This window comes from Dipodomys spectabilis, unplaced genomic scaffold, assembly GCF_019054845.1.
Source record: "Dipodomys spectabilis isolate Male_0828 unplaced genomic scaffold, ASM1905484v1 ptg000069l, whole genome shotgun sequence".
NCBI classification, from domain to species: Eukaryota; Metazoa; Chordata; class Mammalia; order Rodentia; family Heteromyidae; genus Dipodomys; species Dipodomys spectabilis.
In genome coordinates, this window is record NW_024870746.1 from 17,882,501 (window position 1) to 17,906,010 (window position 23,510).

The following is a 23,510-nucleotide window of genomic DNA, read 5'->3' on the forward strand; positions in this document are numbered from 1 at the left end:
AAATATATGTTTAAATATCTCTAAAAAAATAAATCTCTTTTGTTTGGGGGAATTATACAGGTACTATTATTCCCTGATGTACCTTAATGTACACACATAATAAGCAAATCTTTGCTGAATGTTTACCAACCAAGCTAGAATTAATATTTTAATGGCTCTGAAAATTCTTCCAGGAAAAAAAAAGAAAACAGTTTTAGCTTTGCTTAATTAAAGAGTGTTTTTTTTAAAATTCTTGTTGTACTGGGGTGCACTACCACTTGAGCTATATTCCTAGCATTCCAGCCCCCTCTCCTGTCTAATCGTAAGGAAAATTTGGAAACTGGTATTCCATTTTATATTTATTGAAAGCTATTCATTAAGTATTGGTTCTTATCAGACACATTACTAGAAACTCAAAAAAATCGTGGGAATTATTTAGAGGAAAGATATGTCTTAGATACTTCAGAAGTTACACCTTTGATATAAATTGCCAGGTTAGCTTTCAGAGGATCTAATATCTGGGTTTAAGTATTTTGATGAGAACAAAGGAAAATTTACTTTGCTTCAGTGCGATTCATATCATTAGAACAAAAGAGACAGAAGGGTTAGGAAAGGAAAATGTGGGACAAGGCTTTTGGCTCAGTGAGTTTTTGTGGGGGGTATTGTGGGAATTCCAAGGGTGGGAAAAGAACAGACTGGGAAGGGAAGGGAAATGATTATAAGGAGGTATGGAGGACTATTAAAAAGCCTATACGGCCACCTGTGAAATAATTAAAAGAAGGTATTTGCTAGAAAAAGAACACAAAAATCCTATTCCGAATGCATAAAACCGGCTGGGCAGGGGGTATAGAAGAAAACTGAAATAAAATGATGGTGTTTGAATTGGGTTCTTATTTCCCCCCTCTTTTCTGATTATCATTTCCAGTTTTTTAATTTTTAAAAAATATTATGGCCTTGAAAAGAAAAGAAATAGTAAAGGATCAGACGAAATTAGGGGAAGAGAGGCTTATAGAGGAGGAGGAAGACAGTGGTTGAGTCGAACAAAGGCAACAAATAGATTAAAGAGAGTAGGGACAGAGGGAGGACACTGCATTTGGCCTGGAGGAGAGCGTTAATGGCCCAAGCACTGGGAAGTGGACAAAAGGCAGGCTGCAGTGGGGTCAGATGAGAGAGAACCAGAGAAGAATAAATTTTTTAGGACCTACGATCATAATAATTCACTTCCAAGTTCCCCCCGCAGCCACTATTACTTTACTTCTGGTTTTTATCACATTGGGATTTTTGCCTGTATCAGTTTTCTTTCTTTCTCTTTCTTTCTTTCTTTCTTTCTTTCTTTCTTTCTTTCTTTCTTTCTTTCTTTCTTTCTTTCTTTCTTTCTTTCTTTCTTTCTTTCTTTCTTTCTTTCTTTCTTTCTTTCTCTTTCTTCCTTTCCTGATAAATGAAAACCTTAGGGAGAAAAAAAAATCCTATGAGTAAGTTTCTTTGCCCTTATTTTTGAACTGAAAAATAAAGAAATGACAAGTTCTCTTTCTGAGCCTTTCTAGGTGCCAGAAATCCTGCCATAGAGAAATCTTACTAATATACCCTATACATGCTGTTTAAAAACAGAAAGCCTTGCCCACCCAAGGTCATATCAGATGCTTTTTTTTTTTTTTGGCCTCAATGATTTGTGTATATTTTATCCATGAAAGACAAATTATTATGAAAGGCTATGAAATATAGATTTAAGAAACTCAAAGAACAAAGTGCATTCTTTGCTCTTTGAATTTCTTAAAATTAAGTTCTTAAGACTCCTGCTGCTTACCTTCAAACAAGCCACCTTGAAACTACTCTATGAAACCGGGTTAAAGGACGAACCAAAGAGTTTCACTTATTAAAAAAAAAAAAAAAAAAGCACATAGAGAGAACATTCCCCACTCACTTCTTCTAGTATCCATACTTGTTAGCTAAATTGAACGCGTGTGGTGGGTCTCACCGGGCACAGACTAGAAGCCCCTTTATATTACAACTCAGTCGGGAGCATTGATTCCCTTGTAATTAAGGGCAAAGGTCCAGCCAGCCATGCGATTGGAAGCAATTATGTGGATTACTCCACTCCTTCAACATTTCTCAAGAATTTGTGTATTTGTAATTTTATGTTTGTCTGAAATCCTTAGTAGAGCCCCCATGGTTGCTCTCGAAGCAGTAGGGCCATCCTCCAGTCAAAATAATCAACACTGAAACAAGACTAACGCTACACTACCCAGTGTTTCATGGCTGTATGGGGTGTTAGCATAATCTATCTAAATTCTATGAGAGTTAGGGTTTAAGTCACTGGTCTTCAGAGACAGAGGCTGAGATGAGCTTCACATCTGAGGAACAGATCCCTGTGGTCCCAGGAGAAACCAAAGATTAACAAAAGAAAAGGAAAGGAAGGAGGGCTAGGAAAGGGAAGCAGATGGATTATGGTCTACTCCACTCCCTTCAGGTGACAACGTCTCATACAACTGCTTTCTCTCCTATAAGCCTGCAAAGGAGGCGTGGCTTCCGTCTGCAGCTCAGCCAGGGATTGATACCTTCAGGGTGGCAGGAAGGAAGGTGTATGTGTGTGTGTGTGTGTGTGTGTGTGTGTGTGTGTGTGTGTGCACCCTCTGAGAGGAGAGTGACAAGAACACACAAGGGGGTGGGGACAGGAACACACTGTCTGCCACAGGTAACTATTATTATCTCCAGGCCACATACTATAAGATAATGCAGGGCTGGGAAGGTGGCTCAGTGGTAGAGTGCTTGCCTTGCATGCCTGAGGCCCTGGGTTCGATTCATCAGCACCACATAAGCAAAAAGAAAAAAGCCGGAAGTGGCGCTGTGGCTCAAGTGGTAGAGTGCTAGCCTTGAGCTGAAGAGCTGAGGGACAGTGTCCAGGCCCATAGTTCAGGCCCCACGACTGGAGACCCCCCCCCAAAAAAAGATAATGGAAATATATTATTATCACATATTATAAAGTAATGCAAGTTTAAGACATTGACTTGACTCCTACATACATACTTCCTCCTCCTCCTCTTCCTCCTCCTCCTCCTCCTCCTCCTCTTTCTTCTTCTTCTTCTTCTTCTTTTAAAATCATTGTTAGTCAGTAGTCATATAGAGGTTACAATTCCGTAAGTCAGGTAATGAGTACAATGCTTCTTGGTCAACGTTACCCCTTCCTTCATTCTCTCAGCCATTTTCCCCCTCCCATTCCTACCTTCGCGTGACAATAGCTCATTTATTTTTACATAATGTACAGTAAGAATAATGACTGCATTTGCTGCACAACCCTTCCTCCCTCCACTCCATTCCTTGCCCCTACCCACACTATCATCTTAATCTTCATTTGTTTAGTTTTGGCTTGACATTATATTAGTTTCTGGTAACTTTTATTATTGCTTTGTGTTTGTTTTACTTTTCAGAGGTTGCCTTTACTAAAGGAATTATTCTCGGGGTTTTCTGTGTGTTTTTTTTTTCCTTTAAAAGAGGCATGTATTTTGAGTGGCTTGGACCTGTCATCTCTAGATACTCAGGAGGTGGAAATAAGTAGATCATGGTCTAAAGCTATGCCCAGGCAAATGGGCAAGACTCTATGTGAAAACTAAACTAAAAGCAAAAGGACTGAGTGTGTGGCTCAAGTGGCAGAATGGTTGTCTAGTCTAGCATATGCAAGGCCTCAGAAGCGATTATGCATAATAAAAATAAATAAATAAACAGATGGAGTATTGTACTTGTCTACCTTCTTCCACTCCACAAGAGTGCTGGGAGTATACTTAATAGAACCCACAGGATTCTTAGAATGGCTCTGTCAGCACACAAATGAACAAAGAGAGAAAGACCTAATAATGTGACCCAGACCAAGAAAATCCCACAAAACTTTGCTGGCCCAGAGAACAGGGTGCCAGAGAGAGGAGCTGAACTAAAACCCAGGAAGAATGTTCCAGGGGAAAGCTTAGGAAATGTAGATGTCAGCTTCCTATGTGTTTCTGTGAAGAGGGGAAATGCTCTTGTCTTGTGTTTGCTGATAGAGGGCATTGCTCTGTGGGTGCAGTGAACTCTAATCCCTGCCAGGTGGCCCGCTTATTGGGGAAAGGAGAATGAGGAAGGGAAAGGAAAGCTTGAATGTTTACAAAACAATTGTTTTTCAGACCCTACATCACGAGAACTCACATTTTCATAGGCAGTATAAGTGCACTGTTGGAAGAGTTTTATGTATATTAACTTAAATTCTCCTAAACCTCTATCTAGTAATAGTGTCATTATTTCCATTTTGTAGAAGAGAAAATAGAGGTGCAGATACATTAAATAGCTTGTTTGAGACCACACAGCTGGTAAGTTGTGGAGCTAGGGGGTGAGTCTGAGTCCTTTTCTTTTGGGAGTCTGTGTTCTCATCCACTGTCCTGCACAGCCATCTGGAGTTCAGAGAACTGGCCAGTGACAGTACTAATTATTGTTTGATTATGGGTTAATTCTGAGTGCTTTGCAATGTGTGTGTGAGTGTGTGTGTGTGTGTGTGTGTGTGAGAGAGAGAGAGAGAGAGAGACAGAGAGACAGACAGACAGAGACAGAGAGACACACAGAGAGAATGTTGACTGCAGCCTTTTAGCTCTTTTACTCAAGGCTACTCTACCATTTGAGCTACAGCTCTACTTCTGGCTTTTTTTGGTGGTTAATTAAGAGATAAGAGTCTCAGACTCTCCCGTCCAGGTTGGCTTTGAACTGCCATCCTCAGATCTCAGCCTCCTGGGTAACTAGGATGACAGGAGTGAACCACCAGCTCTCTGCCATTTTGCTCTGCCATTTTTAAAGCAATGTCCCCGTCTCCCCCCCCCCCCCCCCCCAGCCACCCTCAGTCATTGGTAATAGCTGAATTGTAAGGGGAACTTTGAGTCCAATGTCAAGAAGAAACATTTGCAAAAATGGTTTTAAAGTTGGTATGAAATTATAGATGTTCAGAAACTTTTAAAAGTAAGTGCTTGAGGCCAGGCAGTCCCGTACTCTGTTCTGTACAGAAATGATGGCACTCCCTGCCCCAGGGCGCTGGCATGGGCAACAATTACATCATTAAGCCACATTCAATATTCAGCTGCTTGCTACGAATTAAATTGCTGGAGCTAGATGGGGCAAGCCTCATGTTACCATGGTTTGAATGAGGTGAACACATTAGTGTGATATATTTAGTGTTCAGAAACAGCTAAATGTAAGATTAGCTTTGTTACCAAAAAGATAAGTGCATGCTGTTATTACTCAGGCCTATTTGCTTCAGGTCCCGAAGTAAACAATCACACACCAATTTAGTCTATTGAGTCAAGCTGTCCAGGTCCTATCGAGTTTATAGTTTATGGGCAGGAGTGACTCAGGGGAGTTCACTTATAAAGGACTCAAGACACTCGCTGGCGCTTCTGCTGCCCTCTAGAGGCGTGTCAGGTCAACACAGCTCATCAGTTCCCCAAACCATGAAAATCCCCAAATCATGAACATTTCCCAACCTAGCCAAGGACTGTTACTCAGGAAATATTTCAAGGCTCTTCCCTGTGTTTCTCGAACTCCATTTCAGCCAATGAATAAAAGCGTGAAGGTTGTATTATGACTATAAGTAGAGCCAACACTTGTGCAGTCTTTGCTATATGCTAATTACAATTCTCAGTTTGTCATATATCTGCACTTACTTAATTTCCAAAACAGCTCTGTAAGGTGGGCAGTCTGATCGTCTCCATTATAAACCGTGGGGCAGAGGCAAGGTTCTGTTAAGTTCTTCTCAGAGCTCATGAGTAGTGGGGCTGGATTTGAACCCAGGAAGATCTGGCAACCTGGACCAGGCTTGAGCCTTTCAGTGGTACCACTTCTTTTATACCTATTAAGGCGTACATTAGAAGTCAAATTTTTAGGTATAATTTGTGCCTAAAAATCAGATTTAGTCTGGTAATGGGAAAAATGGCCCGTAGACACTTCAAAAATGTCAATGTGGTGCTCACTTTGGTGGTACATGAATGAAAATTGGAATGAAACAGAGATTAGCATGGTCCCTGCACAAGGATGACACACAAAAACCCCAAATTAAAAATGCCAATGTTATGATAAGAGGAGGAGGACAATGAGAAAGAGAAGAAGAAGAGGAGGAAAGAGAAAGAAAACTAATCTGCAGGCATAGCAACTAAGAATAATTCACAGTCTGTGACTGGATATAAAACAATAAAGGTATAACTAATATTATGGAGATTTTGGGAAATTTGAATGTGGCCTGCCTATTAGATAGTAATGTTAATATTAAATTTCTTGAGTATAAGCCTTTCTCTAGTGATTAGATAGGATTATGTTCTTGTTTTAATTAATATTCGGTAAAGTGCTTAGGGAGTAAAAATGTCATGATACAAAAAATCACTATCAAATAGTCCAAGGAAAGAAAATTTAAAAAAAATTAGTGAGCAAAAAGGGGAAAATACACAAAATGTTAAAATCTGAGAGAATAGGTAAGGGGCATGTGATGTTCATGGTGCTATTTTTGAAGCTTTTTTTTTTTTTTTTTTTTTCCTTCTCTAGGTTTGAAAGTTTTATAGGAAAAATCGGCTTCCTCTCAAAATCAGAATCAATTATGGATACAGACAGAGACCTGGCCCACACGTTGTGGGGACAGGTAGGAAAAGTGTATTGAGGTAGAAATCTGTAAAAGACTGTGAAACCTGCGGGCAGGTACTCCTGAGATGTACAGTGAGCTATTTTCCTGCGTATTCAGATGTTAAAGCTTAGTCATCAATGTTGCTCCATTAGTACTGGACTCTTTATACATCGATATGCATTTAGAAAGTATTCAGCTCTCCACTCAACAGACAAATGAGGCAAATTATAAAGTTTTATAAAACACATAAGTCTAATTTAGCCTTGGAGTTACTACACTTTGGTTGTTCATCGAAAAGTCATGTATAGGACTTTTTGACTATGTTTGAGATAATGAGAAAGATGCTGAGATATATTGGTGAAAAGAATCAAGATACCTGACTCCTGGTCCTTTTGTTTTTTTTTCCTACTGGCATAAGCAGCTAGGGAACAAGAAAGAATTTGAAAGTGACCATTTCCCAGCAAAAGTAGAAGAGAGCAGCTAAGTTGATGTTTCAGGTGGCTGCAAAACAAAGAGATTGCGATTTTCAATAAAACCCTGAGGGTAGGTTTCAGTCACATAAGCCCTCAGGGAACCTTCAAGGAAAGTGAAAGGGAACCATACAAAGGGGACCTACTGTCAGGGTTAGCTCCTAGTGGAGTGCCGAGGGCCCTGGAGACAACAGACAGCACCTGGAAAAGACCAGAAGGTGAGAAATCAGGAAAGAGGTACAGATGTGCTCACACAAGTCATTACAAGAGATTTTCTTTTATTTTAATTTTAATTTTTTGAGCCAATACTAGGGCTTAAGCTCAGGGTTTTGTACTCTTGCAAGGCTGGTACTCTTCTACTTGAGCCACATCTCCACTTCTAGCTTTCTCCTGGGTAGTTAGAGAGTCTTGGATTTGTCTGCTCAGGCTGGCTTTGAACCCTGATCCTCCGATCTTCAGCAATCCTGAGTAGCTAGTATTATAAGCATAAACCACCAGCGCCTGGTTGAGATTTTTGTTGAACTGCTGCACAACATAGAACACTGTCGGAAGATTTTGAGCAGAAGAGTAACATGACTGGACTTGATACTTAAAACAGTAATCTAGTAATGGGACCCATATGGGGACAGTTATCTCCACCCAGGCTAGAAGAATTAGTGTTGGGGAAATGGGATTTCAGTCTGCATTTATTTGGATAGCAGAAGAGTCAACGGGATAATGATGCTGATAACTTGAATGTGGTAGCTGAGGGAAGGAAACAAGTCCAGGTTTGTGTTCTGAAGCATGATGGGTAATTGGGTTATCGCCCCTGAGACAAGGAGAATAGCTAGAGAAGATTTTGAGGGAAAAGATCGTCAGTTCAGTTTTGACCAGGATGATTTGAGCTCTCGATTAGCCATCTAGTGGGGTTGCTATCAAAGCAATTGGAATGAGGGGAGGGATGGAGGGATGGGTCCACTGAGGTGCATTGTATGTGTATGTGGAGGCATTATAATGGAACCCTTCTACATAACTAATATACTCCGATTTTAAAAATAAAAAAATGAAGGCAGTCCTGAGTTTGAAGCAAAGTCAGGGCTAGACATTTAAACTGGTCCTATGTACTATATAAATGGTATCAAAAGCCATAAATGAGACTAGACAGACTAAGACATTCCCTTGACATTTTCCTGTTGTATGCGTTTATACTCTCTGTACTCCTCATTTTGCTTAGGAAATTATTACACTGCCCAAAATAGAAAGGGAAAACTGACAATTATCTAAATTGCATTAGATCATCCAACGATTACATTTGCAAAATATAATTAATGTCCCCCAGTTATCTGGTTTGATTTTCTAAAGGCATCGACATTATTCAGCTTGAAGACAGCTACATTTTGAGTTGCTATACCCCAGTATTATTTAATCAATAATATATTAATCTTCGGGACGGTAAAGTTCAAAAAATGCTTTGATGTGATTGTCTATAAGGAATCCTCCTCATCTGTGTTTACTTTCCGAATTAAAGTCAGTGTTGTTGAAATATGACAGTTCTGCCTTCTGGTTTTAAAGCTTATGACTTGACAGGTCTCATTTTGGTGATTGCAAAAATGGCTTTTCAAAAGTGTGCTCAAGTAGGGTCCTTATTAATCAAGAACTGAAAGAGGAGGAAATTCTCTCTCTAGATGAGAGAATTGTTTTGTCTAACAACAACAAACCAATCAGTGAAGCCAGGTGTGGTGGTACATGCCTGTAATCACAGTACTTTTGGGAGGTGGAATTAGTAGATGGATGAGTTTGAGACCAGCTTGGTCTATGTAGCAAGACCCTGTCTCAATAAACAAATAGACAAACAATACAAACCAGAAACCAATGATGATAAGGAGCTCATTCAAGTGCAAATAAGTCACCATGGTAAATGCCTTTTATCAATAATATTTGGATTATAATGTCAGAGCCATTTTAACCCTTGTGCTAACTGGAAATGTAAGCAAGCTCAGAGCATTCATTCCCTCTCACCCCTTACCATGAATTGTAATGTAGTACTAAACAATCTAATTCTGGCATGGAATGAGAAGAACCTACTTTAATCTGACTTTTAAAAATGAAGGAGTTGGGTAAGACACCCATTAAGAAACACAGAGCTTAACCAGGCATCTGGGGTTGTGAATAAGAACCTAATTGTTTTTGTTTGTTTGCTCTTTTCCTGCCTCTCTTGTTTACCCTCAAAGTCATTGTCTTCAACCCAAAGCTGGCTTTCTTTGCAGGCATAGAGGGGCTGCCAAGAATAGCTGGACTAGTTGCTTCCTTGCAAATATCCAAGAAGAAGGACTGTCCTTCAATGATCAGGATGGCAAGTCATCTGCACTCAGCGCCAATTCTTGAGGCCAGTCAGATGCCATGTGTTGACAGTCTGATGGCTTCAGTCACCTGATCCCTGGAACAAGTCAAAGCAATTCCCTAACTGCTGACATCTTTGGAGATGTCCGTGGGAGGGTGTTGGCGACTGTGGTGGGAGCAGGGGTGGTGTGGCCTGCCTGCGGGGGCTGTGATGATCATGTCTGCTCCGTGAGCTCCTGAATCGCGCAGGGGATTCAAACTCAGCTCATGCTCCACTGGCATTTATTGTTGAAACTCAGGCATAAGCTTTTCTTTATTTCATTTTACTCTGTTTATTTGATAGTGGCAGAAAACCAATACCACCCATCCAGGAAGGAAATCTGAATTAACTTTCAGTAGATAGGGACAAAGGAAAAAGTCACCTTTTCTTACACTATTAGCCAACGCCAACAATGACTGCCTGTTGCACTTATAGGGAACGGTCTCTGTCTCCTGGAACTGGAGAGGACACGGAACAGCATGTAGCATGTGTATGTCCTCAAGAGCAGAGGGTACATGAAAGAGACACGAGCAATAGAACATTGGCTGTGAAGGTAATAGGCGAGCACCAGACCATGAAAGCTGCGGGGGGGGGGGGGGGGGGGGGGGGAACATCTCTGAGATGATCTGATTTGAATCTCTGAGCCACAAAAGTCTCAAGAAGAGGAAGGACAGGGTAGCTATGAAAGTGAAGTGTGTGTGGGAAGGAAAACAGAACTGTTGGTGAATTGGTGGAAGAATCATTTGGTTAGGGCATAGTAGCTCACGCCTGTAATCCTAGCTATTTAGGAGGCTGAGATTGAGATGATAGGCCAGGAAAATGTTAGAAAGATCTCATCTCAATGTATAGCTGAATACTGTGGATTGTGCCTGTAGCATCCCAGTGACTTGGGGAGGCAGAGATGAGGAGGATCATGGTTCTAGACCAGCCGGGACCAGAAGTTGGTGAGAAGACCATTTCAAATAGCTGGCGTGGTAGCACACATCTGTTATCATCATAGTTATCCAGGAAGCAAAATATAGGAGGATCACAGATCAGGCCAACTCAGGTGAAAAACATGAGAATCTGTTTCAAAATGTTAAAAAAGCAAAAAAAAAAAAAAAAAAAAAAAGGGTTGGAGATATGCAAAAGTATTTGATAGCAAGTAGGAGATCCTGAGTTCAAATCTCAGTCCTCCTCCACCCCCCACCTACACAAACAATAATGAATGGAGCTCCACAGGTGAGCACGTGTTCCTGTTTTCCTTTCTCCACACTACAATCTAAAGAGAAGAGATTTATTTTCTAGAGCAAATAAGCCAAAGAATCTCTGGACTAAGGATACTGACCTAGCTAAGGGAAGGTGTAACCTCGTAAAAACTGGATGATCAGAGAAAACCTACATTAGAAAAGGTAAGAACTTCAATGTCATTCCTCTCCCTTGACTCTTCAAGTGCCAGAACTGAGGAAGGAGACTAAAAATCCCTTCTCTGCTTTAGTTCAAGAGTGGACACCTACAAGTCCTGACAGCCAAGGATACAGTATGGAAAAGGCTAAGAGGAAAGTCTATTCATCACAAAGTCTCACTCTGTCCCTATCATTTCAGATAGCTCTCGAGTTCTCTCCGAAAATACACAAGCAGACAGCCATACACTTGGAGGAAGTCTTTCACAGACAGGACAGAGACCCCACCACAGAAAGAGAACTTGGGAGAAAATAGAGACCACATATGCAGAAGAAAACTGTGAGGAAAAATAGCCTCAGAAATACTTCTTGAAAAGCTCATCATATCTGTGAAACAAGAACATGATGCAGGGATCTCTGAAAATAGAAAAGAACCCTTGAAATTAAAAATAAGACAATGTGAGAGAAAAAGTAAAAGAGGGAGATAAGATAGTAGAAATTTACAATAAAGCAATTTGACAAAGAGAGAAAATAGGACTTTTTTATTTTTGGTTGGTGGTGGCTCTTGAATTCAGGGCCACAGCACCACTTCTGGTTTTTTTTTTTTTGAGTAGTTAATGGGAGATGAGAGTCTCACAGGGGACTTTTCTGCCTGGGCTGGCTTCAAACTGTGATCCTCAGATCTCAGCCTCCTGAATAGATAGGATTACAAATGAGAGCACCAGTGCCCGGCTGAAAATAGGATATTAAAAAAATTTCCATGATCAGTTCAAGAATTCCTCTATAGTAGCAATTCTAATAAGAAAATAGACCAAAGGAAAAGGCAGAAGTATCTGACAAATAAACCACTAGAGGTTAGATGAGCCCACCAAGAAATGAACACAATGGATGAAATTAGATGTATGCTATCAACTATCACTATAGAATTAATTTTACAATATAAGAGATTTAAAAAAAAGATTATAAAGCTCCCAGAAGGAGGGGACTAAAGGATGGAGACACAGTCATAGGCAAATCCTTTCAAGATGGCAAGTTTTCTATAGCAATACTGAAGGAACACAATGGGGTAATAATTCTGAGGACAAATATTGTCCACCATGGAATTAAAACTACTACACAAACTACTATTTAAAGATATTCTCTGATGTGTAAGATCTCACTTTCATCTCCCAAATTGTTGAAAGGATGTAGTGTAACAAAATAAGGAAATGGGTCAAGGGACGTGGTGTGCTATGTAGCATGTACTAGTGAAAGAGGATCGTAGGATATCAGCTGTGATATGTCTGCAGAACATGGACTGCATGAACCATGAGGTCAGATTTGACCTGGTCTACTCTAGAAAAGACTCCAACATTTAAAGAATGATTTGTAGGTTTGTGATAAGCATTTAAAACACAACACAAGTAACAACAACAATAATGATTAAAAAAAACTCTAGGGAAACCAAATGTTGTTCCAAAGAGTAAATACAATGATAGTGTATTAAATTCCACTGATAAGATACACTAATATTTTATGCACCATGAGAAAAGAAAAGTCTCTGTAAGTAACTGCATAATACTATTGGTCCTGTGTGAATCAGGTATATGAGTCTTTGGTTGCTTTGAAATGTCTCCCATCTATCTTATGGGCTGGGTGTATTCTGTCTTCAACAATGTTTGCTGCAATAGGGACTCTTGCTTATAGTCTCATTAGCTGTAGATGAAGTGCTTGACTGACACAAACTTTTTTTTTAAATGCCAGTTGTTCTTAAATATATTCTATGAGATGGTTAAATCCAACATAGGTAATGCCAACTATGCATAAACTCAATTGAGGGTGGAAATGATCAAAAGCTTTGAGGATGTTCATGTATGTGCAATGCCAAGTCCAGGTAATAATAATGAAAAGATATATTAGTTTTAAAGATGCTAAAATATGTGTGTGTGTGTGTGTGTGTTTGTGAGAGAGAGAGAGAGACAGAGACAGAGACAGAGACAGAGAAACAGCGAGACAGAGAGACGAGAGAGAGCTTAAAATTGCTAAAGAAAGTTGCCTATCCATGTCTGGGAGAAACAAAGAATGGGTAATACAAAACAATATGAGTGGGGCTGAGAATGTGGCTTAGTGGAAGAGTGCTTGCCTAGCATGCATGAAGGCCTAGGTTCAATTCCTCAGCACCACATAAACAGAAAAAAAAAAAAGCTGGAAATGACACTGTGGCTCAAGTAGTAGAGTGCTAGCCTTGAGCAAAAGAAGTTCAGGGACAGTGCCCAGGCCCTGAGTTTAAACCCCAGGACTGGTAAAATATTAACAACAGCAACAATATGAGCTAACCAAAAGTAAAGAGGTAACTTTATTAGAGAATAAAAGAATGAGAAGGTATCTATATATACTACATATACCTATATATACTTATACTTCATATTTAAGGCTTTGGCCTTAATCTTTAAATTGAGAAAGCAATTATTAATATGCAATTTAAAAACTCATTCTCACTGGGTACTGGTGGTTCATGTCTGTAATCCTAGCTACTCAGGAAGTTGAGATCTGAGAATTGTGGTTCAAAGCCAAAGTGGGCAAGAAAGTCTGTGAGTCTTAATTCCGATTAACCAGCAAAAAGTCAGAAGTGGTTCTGTGGCTCAAATGGTAGAGTGCTAGCCTTGAGCAAAAAAAGCTCAGGAATCATGCCCAAATGAACAAAACAGAACCTCAAAACAAACTCATCTTCTACAAGTAAACATGCTATTGAGAAAAATATTAAATGAGCTAAGCAGCTAAAAGAATCAAGAGAGTTTACTTCTGGAGAGAAGTTCTAGGGCCCAAAGCCTTTTTATTATTATTTTTAAAATAAGCCTTGGAACTCTGAAATCTTAAGCTATGTATACATAGCTTTGAAACACATAAAATTAAAACTAAAAAGAAGTCAATGGCAGCACAAGAATTGTGAACACGATTTTCTTTTCCTGATAAATGGTCTGGAGTTTTATTAAGTTGTATCAAAAATTTCAAAGAAGTTTCATCAACAGTTTTCAAGTGGCTGAGACACTACAGGAGTCATGTTCTATATACCCCATGGTTTTCTTACTCTTAGGAGGTACTCTGAACTCAGAAAGCTATCTCCTGCGCTGTTACTACTGAAAGTGAATTTTTGTGCTCATACCATTTTACCAACAACAAGAAAATGTAAAAATGAAAAGCTTTTACTAAGTGTAATATTCATGAAGAAACTTTCAGGCAGGATAATTTCATCTCTGTGCAAATCAGTAATTGTGAAAACCTGAGAATTTAAACAGCTCCAACTTCCTCCTCTATTTGCTCTGTAGATAAACCTCTGACTCTTGCAGCTTAATGCCTTGTGGTCTGTTCCTTCTGCCATGTCATAGGTTTATTATAAGCAAGTACATCAGATTTTTTTTTTTGCCAAGAATATCTCCTAATTTTTTTTAATTTATCAGAACCTTGCTAATTCATAAAGATGAGGGCAGTGTGATTTAAAAGAAAACAAGAAACAGAAGATTCAATTCTTATCCCAGCCCAGCCACCTGACTATTTTACGGCTCGACTGACCAGAAGTGGCAGTTACAGCAGTATATGCATTTATCTGTACGCTTCCAAAGTAGATTAAATCACAGGAACTAGTGGTGGCTTTTCAGTAAAAACCTGCATGCCATTATATGCGATCAGTTGACACATAAAATAAAACAACCTAGATTTAAGTCACAAGGCAAGCAAAGTGAGTAAAAAGCACACACCATTTTTTGAAATGAAAAGCATTATGGATGCTCCATTTTACGCTGGGAACTTAGGTACAACAGAACATTCTGGAGATAGATGCTTCTTAATTGGTTACAGCACATTTGTGAGCAAATGGAGCATTGATTCTCTAAATATTGTTTCTAAGCAAATTAACTACTTTAAATATTAATCCATTGGATTTTATGCCACTGCGGCTCTCGCTGCCTGTTTTCTGCATCTTAGCGCGTTGCCAGCCAAGACAGAGGCTGACTTTGCGAAATCAGATGAACACCTAGGAAACATAAGTCATCTACACCCAGTTAATTAAAGAATTGAAAGCTATTCTAATAAATAATGTCAGACTAACATAAAAACGATCAGTAGAAATATAACTATGCTCTCATGAAGAAAAATAGCCTCAATTTATTGACTGCATTTAATGAAAACAATAAGATTTGCCTTTAATAAGAAGAGTTATGTCACACCCAGGCAGGCTCTACTGTTGTTGGTCTATTGCCTGTTTTGTTAATAATTCAGGACAGGTATAATAATGCATTTATGGTCTTTGTACTGCTGAGGGATTATTGCCCTACTGTGAGAGGACAATTAGCATTTCCTTTCTCAGTTCTGCACTCTATCCAGTGCCCTGACATACAGGACAACAGCACTGATTCATTTGTCACCTACAGTGAAACAGGAAACATCAATTATTTGGTCAAATTGTTGCACATTATTTATTATGTAAGATCTTTACATTCTACATGGATCCAGTCACTGGGATATTTCAATCTCTGATAGAATAGAACTCTCTAAAGACAATTTTTTTTTTCAAATTCTTGTACTTGGATATTACCTCCTTGATATTTTAACTCATTTTGGATATAAACTGTTATTTCTCTTTAAAAAAACTTATTGTGAAGGTGATGAACTGGGGTTTACAGTTTTATAAGTAAGGTAACGAGTACATTTATTTTTAAACACTGTTACCCCCTCCCTCATTTTCTCCCACTTACCCCTCCACACTCTTCTCTCCCCCCGCAAAGTGGCAAAGTTCATTTCCAACATAATGGCTAGTGAGTATCATTGTTGCATTAGTTCATCCTTTGTCCTGCTGTTTCTGCGATTCCCTTTCCCTTCCATGGATCAGATAAACTTATTTTTTGTATATTTTTTAATTGTAAGAATACTGAACAGAGGGGTTACAGTTACGTGAGCAAGGTACTGAGTACATTTCCTATTGAGCATTGTTGCCTCCTCCTTTGTTTTCCCCCTACTATCCCTTCCCTTCCTACCTCCACAACTAACCCCCCAACTCCCCAGACCCCCCCCCCCCCCCCCGCCGAAACTTATATACAAGACACAGGGAACAGACAACTAAAATAGAAGGAAAAAATAGAAATAACTGCATACAGGAAATAATTAGAACCTTGTTTCCAGTTCTTGGAGTTCATTTTGATACACTTCATTATATATGGTCCTATGCACTTAGCGATTGGACTATTGTGATCCCCTGCTAAGAATAACCCAGACATATACTTACATATTCTTACAAATGAGGGAAACCATGTAACCTATATTTCTTTGGGCCTGACTTGCTTCACTTAATACCATTTTTTTCCAGGTCTTTCCATTTCCTTACAAATGGGGCAATGCCATTCTTTCTGATAGAAGCATAGAACTCCACTGTGGATATATACTACTATTTCTTGAGAACTGCATCAAATTCTAACTTAAACGTGAAGCAATGATTAAAAGGGCTATATTCTGTCTGACAACTAAATCCTTCAACAAAACATTTTGGACAAAACCATTTGTCCTAAACTCTGACTGGATTCTAGACTACTATCTTATGTCTGATCTTTGGAAAGAACTATTGGGGGCAAATTCTGCTGGCTCACTATACAATGGCCTACTTGTTTCAACAAGATTTCATTGTTTGAAGGAAATAGACACCTACATATTATGTTAATCATCTCTACATCTTTTCCTTTTTAGAAGGGTTTTACTGAATTACTTGTTCTAAATTTTTTAAAGTTTGGGGAGTAGGGAAATCTGTAAATCTTAGGATATGATAAATGAAAAAAAATGCTGAAAATTACATGATACTTTTCAATACTTGTTTTTCTCTTTTGGTGCCTCTTCATTTATATGTAATTTATGTGACCATTTCTTACAGATATTTAATTTCAGAAGCTCACTTTTCTCATTTGGTTTTTATTCTTCTAGATCTTCCCAATTCCTCTTCCTCTCTGGCTCTCCTCTGGTGCAGTAGGTAAGAATCTAAAGGAAATACAAGTGAAATGTAAAGTTCTTGTCTTTTTACCCTGCCTTATTTTGGTTTTCTGTTAGTCATGAGGAAAGACCAAAGGGTGATAGGAACAGGCCCAAAGAACAAAGACTGGAATGTTTTAACATACCTTGATCTGCAGGAAATTAACTTTCTTCACAAAATCTTCTCTCCAGTGGATATTGATGAGTTGCCTGTTTTTGAAGGCTACAAGGTCATGCAAGGTCCCTGTACCGCGAGGAAGGTCAATACGCCTTTTAAAGGTGGCTGGATAGGCTTAGAACCTGTTGCCTTTGTGGTAGAGCTACTCAGCAGGGCTCTCCATGACTCCTGATGGGCAACCTGAGCATTCTCATTCTGTTTTCACTTCTGGATGTGGACAAAGCCTTGAACTCCCAGATCCAGACCACCTTCCCAGACTGCAGACACCAAAGTGTCTCATGGGCCTGATTCGCAACCCCTCCCCCCCCTCCTCCATCTTTTCCTAGATATATTCTTTAATTCGCACATACACGCATCTATTTCCTTTCCAATGAACATGATGAAGGGGAGAGAAAGAAAGGTGAAGGATTCAAGAGAACAGACAGCCCCTGCCTTTTATCTCAAGTCCCTTTGCTTCTATGGTTCATGGGACTTTGGTTTTGGAGTCTCAGCCCAATTTTAACGTTCGAGCTGCCTATTACTGGTAGAAAAGGGGGGCACAAAAAGAGCCGATTCCCCTGTCTCTTTGCCTTCATCTGCTGTTCACGTGGAAGTGTGTGCGGCTGACCCACACCTCGCTGACATGTCAGCGTGCAGCCGCAGGACGAGGGGTGTTTGATTTATAAATGGAATGTATAATAGGCAGATGCCTTCTGAGCTGAGCGTTCATGGAAAATCACATGCCGCTCACATGAGGGACCAAGATCTTTCTTTTTTATTATTTTAATGAATTGAGTTTTTTTTTCCCCCAGTGCACCAGGGAGATAAGAAGATACCTGCCAATAACGCTCTGATTGTGTCCTCGGCCAATTGGTGGGCTTGAACCTGGGTACTCCTCTCGTCAATTGAGTTTGTGTAAGTCAAGGTTTCGCTTTGGATTTGAAGCTCCGGCTCAAACAAAGCCTCAGACGCTCCGACAGTGAGAACGATCACATCATTTCTCTTCTTTGTTTCTTTAAAGAGCACGGCATTGGGGGAAAAAATCCATTTTGGGAAGACTCGGGTCTGAAGATAATGATAGTGAAGATAAGAAAAGACAGCAGGTTGTAAGTTCTAGCCTAAGTTGGGAAAGAGGGAATGGGGAGGGGAAACGATTGAAAAGGTAATAAACGACAGCAAGGCCACCAGATCAACCAACAGGTAACAAGGAACCTCTGGAGCTTCTGAAGAATTGAGATCAGTAGGAAAGTGTTTTGAATGAGACATGAAATGCTCCTTCCTGTCAGAAAGGAAGGGAGGTGTGTGGTGCTTGAGACATTATTTAAAAAAAAAAAAAAAACCCAGCAATTAAAACCCAGATATGAATAAAGATCAGGTGAGGGAGAGGATGTCACCCCGTGGCTTTTGGAACTGTGTCACCGCTGCCTCCAAAAAAATTGTTATTATCTTTCCTCCCCTGAAACAAAGGAACAATGTTGTGAAAAAGTGGGTGCCAGAAACTTTAGGAAAAGGAGACACCGTGAAGCGGATAAAAGAGACAAAGACAATTGCAGTCCTAGGCAGTAAACTTATGGCAGCTGAGGCCCGAGACAAAAGGTGAACATTTGGAGCCAGCAAGATGACTGGACCATGGGAAGGAAGGAGGAAAAGATGATTCACAATAACATTTGAAAGACATTGGCTTGGATGTTTATTAGCATATTGCACATTGCTTGGCCTTGGGGGACTGCCTTTGTTCATCGAACCATTTCCCCCTTCTAAGGCAATAAACAGGAAAAGAGCTTGAAAGATGTCCACAGATGCTTGGTACATGGTGTTTGAGAGGGAATCTGAGATAAGACTTTGGCTCTGAGAACTGAGGGCATTGTCCCTGCGAAGGCTCATCTCCCTTCAGAGCCAGCCTCCAAGAAGAATGGCATGATTCAGACACCTCGAAAGGGTCTCTTGTCAGGAGATCAGAGTTTCTTCCACCTTCTAGTTTTTGGGGAATTTGCTTCCATTTGATTCAGCCTACTTAGAGGCAAAAATAAAGACTTAAGACTAATTGTAGGATGGCTGAACATTAAAAATCTATAAGTAATTCTCTTTGGGAGGGGTGCAATTTTATATGTGTATTTGTATTCCTTCCTAAAAATAAGCAATCAGAGGCCATTCTTACTGAGATGAACAACCCATCCATTGCTTCCATCTTACCAGAAAATAAAGAATGAATAATTTGTGGGAAAGAATGATCATTATATCTTATGATGCCTTTCTCAAAATCTTAGTGATGCACCCTAAAATAGAATATACTTAATTTTATTTTGCTGAGCATTGCAGCTTTGTCTGCAAGGAATTCCTCTTCTGTTATTCATTCTTAACAATGAAATGAATTTTTTTCTAAGCCAGTCAAGGCCCTGCTTATATAACTGGTGTTTGTTCTGGCAGTGAAAAGCCACTTACAATGGTGGAGCTGCTGTTTAAGCATTTATTAGTAAAATTCTGCCCCAGATGGGAATAAAGAGAGTCTGGATATAAATGCAGAAGAAGAAGAAAAAAAAAAACCAAAGTTATCTTCCTATGGAATGGAGACACTGTGCCAAATGGCACATGAAAAAGAGAGAAGAGTAAAAAGCAAATTTGGAAAACAGAATTGCCTGAGGTATCAGTGAGCCCCAGTGTAATCCCACGGTGTTTGTGTGCCGTTAGTGGAAAATGAATAGCCTTGCTAATCTACTAGAGCAACTCTATCAGAGAGTCAATGTACCGGCACTAGCTGTAAGAATGGGAAAGGAATTCAGATCCTGTCCAGCTCAATATCCAAAGAGGCATAGTTTTTCACTACAGGACTTACAGAGAACCCTGTCACCAGCAGATATGGGGCTTAGTTAGAAAGGGGACCATGAGAAGGGAGCATTGAACAAAATCATTGACTTGTTGGGAGAAAAAAGAATGTCTTAGAGTTTAATATATACAAAATATTTATTGCCAGTCTTACATCTTCTGCACAGGGTCAGTAGAATGGTCTAGAAAAGTTGAAGCCCACCATCTCTTAATCTGCCTTCTCTCCCATTATGTTGGCAAGTACATATACTGAGGTCAAGGTGATGGGAGCAGGGTGGTTTCTGGCTGGTTAGCTCTGCTGATCCATAGAAGTTATTCATCAGACTTCCTGGATTGGCAATGTGAGTCATTAGTGTCTTCTATTATAGGAAAAGAATCACTGCTATTTCTTGAAAAGAAAAGCCAGTAGAGAAGCATTTACTTTATACAGAATTAGAGACTTAAATGTAGGGAAGCAATAATTGTACATTATATCTGCATAACAATTTATAGCTTGAAAGTGCTTTCAATATGTATTCATTTATTGATTAATTAGTTAATTATTTGTCTTGACTAGGTAAGGTGAATGGCAAGGTCTATGTCACATTTGTCTTCAGACTGTCATTGCCTAATAGTTAGCAAAGCCAACAATGGACATGTGATTGGTGTTTGTTTAATAATTTAAAATACTGATTTTTTTCCAGAAGAGATTTAAATGAGTCTTTAATAATTCACTTAATCTCTGTGGTCTCCAGTTTCTCATATACAAGATAAGATGTTTGGACTAGATTCACCCATGATGGCTACATAGCGGAAGACATGTAGGGTCTTTAAGTAAACACATTCTTGAATTCCTTTGGAGACTATGTAGTCTCTAACTGTGGAGTCTCTAGCTATGACTCCAACATAACCATATTTGAGAATCCATGAATTAGATGAGCTCTGAAGTCCCTTCCACTATTAGGCATTAAAATGTTTTTATATGCTTATGCTTAACTACTTGCAGATAGCTAAATGTAGAGTTTTACAGGTCTTTGTCTATTGGAAGTAAAGATAATATATCTCTGACATGGTCATATTAAATGTAAGGAAAATAAGAAAGCAAAAGGAAAACAAATAGTGCTTGTGTTTACAATATGGTTTTCATACACTTTCAAGAAGAAAGCTATAATGATTGTAACAGCTTTTACTTAGATAATGTGTGGACAGTTACTTCATCTCACTATCTTCAATAGTTTTTTCCACAATAATAGGCTCTGCATTATGTGTTTCCTGTGAGGCTCACAGGGATAGGCCAGGAAAGAGAGGGTCAAGGTTGAAGCATAAAGAGATGGGGTAGAATGATGGAAGGAAAGGCATGGCTTAAGATGCACTATACGCAACAGACATGTTGGGTTGAAACCCCATCGTACAACTAAAGATAAAATAATAATGTTTTTTAAAAATTAAAAAGAGTTATTTAGCACCTGACTAGACAAAAAAGATAAAAGAAAAAGAAAAACACAGAGTGCAGAGAAACTGTAGGGAGTAGCTGAGCATGCGTGACTTCTGCACTGTCATGGATTTTTGCCTTGTTATTCAAATAGCGAACAACAACTTAGAATGCTCTAACTTCCTATCTAACTCCTGTGAGTTTATCTAGATACTTTCTTGTCCTGGCAAAAGTGACTTCCCCTTCTTTTTAAATAAGCAAACCTGGAGCCATTTTAGGGCATTTTCTGGTCAGCTGTAGCATTTTTAGGGCAAGATTAAAAACAAGACCCATTAGATCCAACTGGTAGAAATACCAATTAATAAAGATTTTAAAAAGTTCTAAAATAGGGGCTGGGAAGGTGGCTCAGTGGTAGAGCGCTTGCCTTGCATGCCAGAGGCCCTGGGTTCAATTCCTCAGCACCACATAAGAAAAAAGAAAAAAGCTGGAAGGGGTGCTGTGGCTTAAGCCCCACGACCAGACCCCCCCCCAAAAAAAAAAAAAAACAAAAAAAAGTTCTAAAATAAAAACATTTCTCTGTGAGTTTTTCTTTTCTTAAGGAATATAGTAAGAAAAACTTGGAATTTAAGACTTCATTAAATAAAGAGTAGGAAGGAGCCTCAGCTAGAAAGATGGGATCTTAGTTTTTACTTCTCCATAACAAAGTCAGGCAAGAATGTTTCCCAGAGAAAGATAAAAGATTTGGAGGATATTGCCAGCAGTCGTTAATTAGACTGTCTTAAACAACCATGCTCTGTGTGTGTGTGTGTGTGTGTGTGTGTGTGTCTGTCTGTCTGTCTGTCTGTGTCTGTCTGTCTGTTCCAAAGGAACCTAGAAATGTGCAGAGGTGAGCTGGAAGAGGTGAGCCAATTAGTTTTTGTTTTTGTTTTTTCAATTTTTCCTATCCTGGAGTTTGAACGCAGGACCTGGGTGCTGTTCTTCAGCTTTTTTGCTCAGGGCTGGCGCTCTAACACTTAAGCCACAGTTCTACTTCTGGCTTTTGGTGGTTAATTGGAAATAAGAGTCTCATGGACTTTCCTGGTTGGGCTGTCTTTGAACTGTGACTTTGAGATCTCAGCCTACTAAGTAGCTAAGATGAAAAGTATGAACCACCAGCTTTTGTTGCAATCAGTCTTTCTTTGTTCAAGTAGTCCTTAAAGGAAAAAGGAGGACTGAAAAATGTTTTAGTTTAATTTATACAAGAAAAAAAATCTCAGACAGCTGGACAGCAACTGGACCAAATTCTCTGTCATGCCCCGGAGGCTTTGATTTACAGAAAAGTCACCTGAGGGCTACAGGCTGCAGCAGGTGGGCAGAGCTTTTGGGAACAGCATTGGGTAATGACATAGGGAAAGGTAGCATGATGGGCAAGGGAGACTGGAGGTCTCTAAGAGTGCACAAAGTTTTGGAGAAGAACCTCAGAACCATAGCTGGATGCTGGTGGCTCACACCTGTCATCCTAGCTACTCAGGAAGCTGAGATCTGAGGATCATGGTTCAAAGCCATTATGGATAGGAAAGTCCTTGAGACTCTTATCTCCAATATACCACCAGAAAACTGGCAGTGGCGCTGTGGCTAAAGAGGTAGAGTGCTTGCCTTGAGCTTAAGAGTTGTGAGACACTCCCCAGGCCCAGAGTTCAAGCCCCACAACCATCACCACCACCACCACCAACAAAGAGACTCAGAATCATGAAACAATATATGAATTGCTATTAATATGCACTCAATTATGGGAATATAAAACCATCCTTAGCTATACATATTTTTCCTAACATTTTTTGTAGTACTACAATAAAGAAAAACAAATACTTTATGTTAATAGAGCAATATATTAGGGAATGGATTCATTCAGCAAACACTCTAGGCATTTCCTAGGCTTAGGAGACTGCATTGGAAAGGCTTGTTTTTGTTCACTCCATCAGCTCCTTTCTCATGGTGAGCTCAGCCTTAATCAGGAGTTATAATGGACTGAGGTTCCCCCCTCACTCCTCAAAAAAGATTTTTAGCCCTGAAACTCTGTTATTCAGAATGACAGCAAAATGTCACTTGTAGTTCTACCAACATGCAGAGAGTAGAAGGAAAGAGAGGGGGAGTAACACAATAAATGCAAGACAGGGCTGGGAAGGTGGCTCAGTGGTAGAGCGCTTGCCTTGCATGCCTGAGGCCCTGGGTTCGATTCCTCAGCACCACATAAGCAGAAAAAGCCGGAAGTGGTGCTGTGGCTCAAGTGGTAGAGCGCTAGCCTTGAGCTGAAGAGCTGAGGGACAGCGCCCAAGCCCAGAG

At 39.6% G+C, this 23,510-nt stretch overlaps 1 non-coding gene across 1 annotated transcript; it reads left to right on the forward strand.

The window, feature by feature from the left end:
- The first annotated feature begins 5,949 nt into the window (after positions 1–5,949).
- On the forward strand, positions 5,950–6,053 carry LOC122109769. The gene has a single exon (XR_006147743.1). It is a non-coding gene; the product is annotated as a U6 spliceosomal RNA (small nuclear RNA).
- Positions 6,054–23,510: the final 17,457 nt, after the last annotated feature.